The sequence below is a fragment of the Lissotriton helveticus genome, chromosome 5_1 (genome assembly GCF_964261635.1).
Source record: "Lissotriton helveticus chromosome 5_1, aLisHel1.1, whole genome shotgun sequence".
In the NCBI taxonomy this organism is placed as follows: Eukaryota; Metazoa; Chordata; class Amphibia; order Caudata; family Salamandridae; genus Lissotriton; species Lissotriton helveticus.
In genome coordinates, this window is record NC_136065.1 from 339,691,674 (window position 1) to 339,697,529 (window position 5,856).

The following is a 5,856-nucleotide window of genomic DNA, read 5'->3' on the forward strand; positions in this document are numbered from 1 at the left end:
CACAAAAAAAGAAATAGGCACAGAAAAGACATCGCGTTGCTTGTAGCAAGAAAAGGAGCAATCTAACTCCACCTCACCGATACCCAACCACCCCCCACCGCCCCCCCCCCCTTAACTAAAGACTTAATGGAAACGCCAAATGACGACAGCAGCACAGCCTGAATCAGGTCGACACCCAGCTATACATGCAATTTCTAACTGCCTGCATTTTCTGCCACTGCATCCACGCCCTTGTATTGTTTCCGCTCCCTGATCGCACTGCTCTAGCATTAGGGCTGGCAGAAGATCTGATCGGGGCTTGGTGGAGAGGATATTTCTGCTACACTGCACGAAAACCCACACAAAAGGCGGGGATGGAAACAAGCGGGCCCTTTCCACAAATTAGGCCGCTTTAGAACACCCTCTCTCCTCCTCCCTACGAGGGCTTTATTGCCATGGAGATGCCTTATTCTAGCTGTGTAACATCCACCACTACCTCAGATATAACAGGAACACAGACAATATAAATTATGCACAACCCTCCTGGACGCAGGCTGGCGAGCAATTCTTGGAAATCGAAAAACCAAAACCCTTTTAAAATGGCATAAAATATTAAGTGCTAAGTGCCATCAAGCCGACAATTCAAACAATGCCACAAAAGGCAAAACATTAAAAGAAAAAAAAAACACAGAACAGCAGCCTCTTTTATCGGTGTTATTTATGGGCGTGGTACAGCCATATTTTTTTCTGCCAGTCATCTCCTAAAAAACAAAAATAGTTTTCACTAGCTTCTCTTCTGTCAATTCTAACATCTCTTCCTTGTTACGCTGACAGCCGTGTGCCCAGACTTGCACTACCAACATTGTGGGCCTGATGCAGGCCCTGTCAACATGTGAAGTGCCTTCATAAAGAGACATGGCACGGAAGTGTACTATTGGGAGGGTGGCGTCTGATTTGCAACCATTCCAAGAGCACAGCCCACAAATGCCAGGATTACAAGCGTTAGCAACTAACTCAGGATATAAGAATACTACCATATAGAGAGGGCACAAAATATCCAAGAGTAAACAGTGGCTTGTTACACGTTAGCGTTCATTTTCTTATAGAAGCACAGCATATGATTGTTATGCCAAAGGGAGATTGCAATTCCAGGTTGGATGTTTAGTGTAACCATGCGGTGATAAATATATTTTGACGCACACACGTGCATGAATGGTGTATAATTATATGTGTGTATACACACGTTTCAATGTGCGCACAAAAAGAAGAACGGTTCAGAGGTAAAAATAAACGGTACGTAATTTCTGCTCACGTGTTGCACGAAACGTTTAAGTCTACACGGAAGCTTAAAAAGTAGATATATTCTCATCGTACAGTCAGCACCCCAATCTCTGGATTATGTGTCTATGTCACACGCACGTACAGACCTTTTAGATATTTTGCGAGCTGTGCAATTTCTATTACTTTGAAGCAACACACCTATATGAGCTGTTGGCAGCCGATTCAATAGGGAGGAGTAGTAGAGTCTACCTGCAGTATGTACCATGACTTCACATGTGCTAAGGGTCAGGTCAGTTGATGTAGAGTATCAGTGGCAAAAAAAAAAGTGTACTTTAAGATAAACATAACCCCGTAGTTCCAGGGAACACTGTTCGCGGGAACCGAAATTCTAAACGCCTATTGGTTAGTGCGTGAACAGCGTTCTCGTTTTAGCGGATGGGGTCCCGATTCTTCGAAAGTGATCATATGAAGGGGGCCAATTCCCAGAGGGATTGGATTGTCGTATGAAGCGTGACCCGAGCTCCCTGGAAGTCCAGATGAAAAGGCTCTTGTAAGAATGTAAAACAATTATTGATCAGCGCTGGAGGGGCTACTGAGGTCACCAACAGCCACTAAAGAAGCGAAAAGACGGGGGTAATGCCTGTAGCTATAAAGATGAAATGTTACAAATAGGGATGGGGAGGCTTGTGAGTTGGGCTGTCATAGGAATAGGGAAGTCGAATCACTAGAGGACATTTACACGGGTGTGAGGGTGGAAACTGGATAGAGAATAAGACGGGTGTGTAAGAGGATACCTCGAAGAGGAGGAGTGGTCGCTGGGTCAGCACGTGTGAAGGGTGAGAAGTCATCTCAGAGTGTCCGGCAGAGGTAGTCCAGTACACCTAAGCATCAGGTAGCCGTATGAAGAGGGTGGCATAAATGGCTCTCTAAGCAGCTGCTGGAGTACAAAGGGTATGAGGGCGGCTGGGCGTGAAGTTATGTACACAGGTGGTGGTCAAAAAGGTTTAACAACGGAAATAGGCACTCAGAAAAAAGTGAACAAAACAAGGAGGGGCATATGGAAGAGGGATAGGTGGCATTACAAGACATCGTGGAACTACCATATTTTGAGGGTTTGAATTAACCTCTTCCCCTTCCTCAGTCCTCTCAAAACCCCTAGCAATGCCCCTAATTACCTGCCGGGCTCCCCGCTTCTCCCGCCTGCTCATGTGGGTCCGGGCCCCCGGCTGTTATCCGCGGGTTGGGCTCTCGCTGCTGACGGTATCCTGTAGGGTGTGGAAGGCGCTAGGTCCGTCCTTTAAAGGTGGGCTTCCGTCTTCAAGAGTAATGGAAACAGCGGCGTCCTGTCCTCAGAGTGGGGCGGTATCCGTTCTCACCGGGAACAGGGAAGCTTCCGGTCCTCAAGGGGGGGCGTGGGCGACCTCCGGTCCTCAAACCTTTCCTTCCCCTCAGCGCGCGCGCTCCGCAAAAGCCTCACCTCCTTTCCAGCTGACAGGACCTACGTACAAATAACGTCCCTCCGCCTCTCAAAAAAAGCCCGAATCAAGCCCGACCCCCACAAAGACAGCAACTGGCTTCAAATCACAACTCGTGAATCCAACAAACTAAAGTTAGTAAAGTTCGTCGCTAACAAATGTTCTGCATGCATCGCTGTGTAGTTTTATGCATGCGGTGTTCGTGAAACTAAATAAGATTTTATTGCTAAAAGAAAATGACGCAAAGCTGATCTGCTTATTGAAAGATAAGATGTGTTCGACACTGACAGCTTACCAGTTATGCGGACTCTGCACTACATAAGTTCTGAAGCAAGCTTGAGGCATGTGTTGGTGCAGAAATCCATATAAAATTCTAACTTGGAGATGCGAAATTTCTGCTTCATCCTTACTCAGCTCAGAAGCGCAATATTATATGCACTTAACCCTATATGCATTGTATTTCTTAACTTTATTGGAGCAACGTAATTCTGGCTCCACAGTTACACGTCGATGTGTGCGTGTGCGCGTGTGTGTGTATATTCACTGAAAAAACCATAGGTTTCACACATGTTATAGTTAGCTGGACATTTCACTCATACAAAACCTTTGAAATTCCCCCGTTATAGTATAACTCGAGCGACCGCAATGCACTGCTGATGACGTCACATATTACATCACTCATGACATGGTCAGTGATATCACTGATGACATCACTGATGACATCTCTGATGACATCATTGATGACATCATCCTGTAAATGTGTGTCTTTCTGAAAAATAAATATGTTTTATATATGTATATCTAAAGGTCGATGGAAGAATAAATGTGTAAATAAGTGTCTAAATGGATGTTTTTTTGTAAAATTGATTGGTTAACTGACTTATTAAGTGTATATTAGTGAATACATATATTAGTGAGTAATGTTTAAATATTTAAATATCTGTATCTGTGTAAGTACTTACAAATAACTTTGTGTGTTTTTATTCAAGAACATAGTTTTTAGTTTTGTCTGAGATGTGTAATATTGTAAGATTTTAAATAATCATCACAATAAACGATTTTTCTTACTTACTCTGTATCTGTGTCTCACTTTGTGTATAAGTGGCTGCATGGGTTGGTGAGTAGCTTCATGAGTGTGTATATGGGTTATTAGTTGTTTTTTTGAGTATCAGTATGAGTGTCTGTATGGTTCGGTGGAGGATATTACTTAGCGCACAGATGCATGTATGAGTCACTCACTGTTTGTATGTGTTTTGAAGACAGCATGTGTGCAAGACTATATGGGTGGATGATTGTATGTATGGGTGGGTTATTGAGTGAATGATTGTCTCAATAGTGTATTCATGAATAACTACATATGTTTTAAACTAGTATATGTGAGTATTGATGTATATAATTGAGTATATGTGAGAGTGAGAGTTTGGAAGAGTACCTGTATAAATAAGTATGTGTTTTTATAATTGATTGTTTAAGAGAGTAAATATGTGTATGTTTCTGTAGAAGTAAGTGTAGTGGTGTGTATATAGCAGTATAATCAAGTAAATGGATTTTTGATAGTTTATTTGCATGTGTGAATATGTGTGTGAGTAACTTTATGGATGAGTATTAGTGTGTAACAGGATGTATAGGTGTATGAGTACATATGATGAGTGAGTACATGTATGAGTGACTATATAGAACTGTTGGTGAATGAGTGGATGTGTATGTAGATGTTGGAATTACCTAATAGGTTGTTGTAATTGGTATTGGTATCTCCATTTTTTTGAAAATTGTAGTTTCCATTTTTGAATGTGTGTATCAAAGGTTATATTAGGGTGAGAGGAGGTCTGCCACTCTTTCAGAAGGATGATGTCATCAGTAATGTCATCAGTGATGTCATTTGAGATGTCATCAGTGATGTCATGAGTGATGTCACTGACCATGTCATGAGTGATGTAATATGTGACGTCATCAGCAGTGCATTGCGGTCGCGCGAGTTATAGTTAGCTGAACTAACTATAACGGGGGAATTTCAAAGGTTTTGTATGAGTGAAATGTCCAGCTAACTATAACATGTGTGAAACCTATGTATTTTTCAGTGAATTTGCAAGGTTTTTTAAATGCTAATTCCTAACTATAACGTGTGTGAAACCTATGGTTTTTTCAGTGAATTTGCAAGGTTTTTTAAATGCTAATTCCTAACTATGACGGGTGTGAAACCTATGTTTTTTTCAGTGAATTTCTAAGTTTTTTTCAATGCTAATTCCTAACTATAACGTGTGTGAAACCTATGGCTTTTTAGTGAATTTCAAAGGTTTTTAAAATGCTAATTTCTGTATCAATTTTTATATTTATTATATATTTATTTTCCACAAACTGCCTTTGTATATTGTAATACATTGACTGTATCCTGTAATATGCAACGGCACAGCTAGTTTTTATGATTTGGATAAAGTTGAACAGTATAGTCTACATCTTCAATCAACATATAAACACTCAAATTTGTTATTTAACTTTATTTTTTTGGGATTTTTTTTCCAACGTGCACGCAACGTGCGCGCACCTGGCGATTTAAAAAAAAAAAAAATGTTTCCCTTTGGGGTCCTTCAGGGACCCCCTGAGAAGGCCTAGGGGGTCAGAGAGTCTCAACCCTGCCCCCTTTTCACGTTCTCCACTTTTGTTTTTGACTCACTTCTGCTTCAAGGGTGCGTGCAACGTGCGCGCACCTCGCGATTAAAAAAAAAAATGTTTTGTTTGCCCTTCGGGGTCCTTCAGGGACCCCCTGAGAAGGCTTAGGGGGTCAGGGAGTCTCTACCCTGCCCCCTTTTAACGTTCTCCACTTTTGTTTTTGACTCACTTCTGCCTCGAGGGTGCGTGCAACGTGCGCGCACCTCGCGATTAAAAAAAAAATGTTTTATTTGCCCTTCGGGGTCCTTCAGGGACCCCCTGAGAAGGCATAGGGGGTCAGGGAGTCTCTACCCTGCCCCCTTTTCACGTTCTCCACTTTAAAAAATGTTTTTTTTTTTTTTAAGACCTTTATTTGCATTTCACAGCAATACAAGTATGGGCCGAGGGGCGTGGCTAGCAGCCAAGTATGGTGGCAGCATAGCGTGAGAGCTCCAGAGGGCACTGCGGCCTAATC

At 42.1% G+C, this 5,856-nt stretch overlaps 1 protein-coding gene across 1 annotated transcript in view; it reads right to left on the reverse strand.

Annotated features, from left to right (window-relative positions):
- GNB1 (G protein subunit beta 1) overlaps positions 1-2,778 on the reverse strand; it is a 381,574-nt gene extending 378,796 nt beyond the window's left edge. The window contains exon 1 of the mRNA XM_078642454.1: positions 2,436-2,778. The gene's annotated coding sequence lies outside the window, so the exon portion shown is untranslated. The remainder of the gene's footprint in view (positions 1-2,435) is intronic.
- Between the last annotated feature and the right edge of the window lie 3,078 nt (positions 2,779-5,856).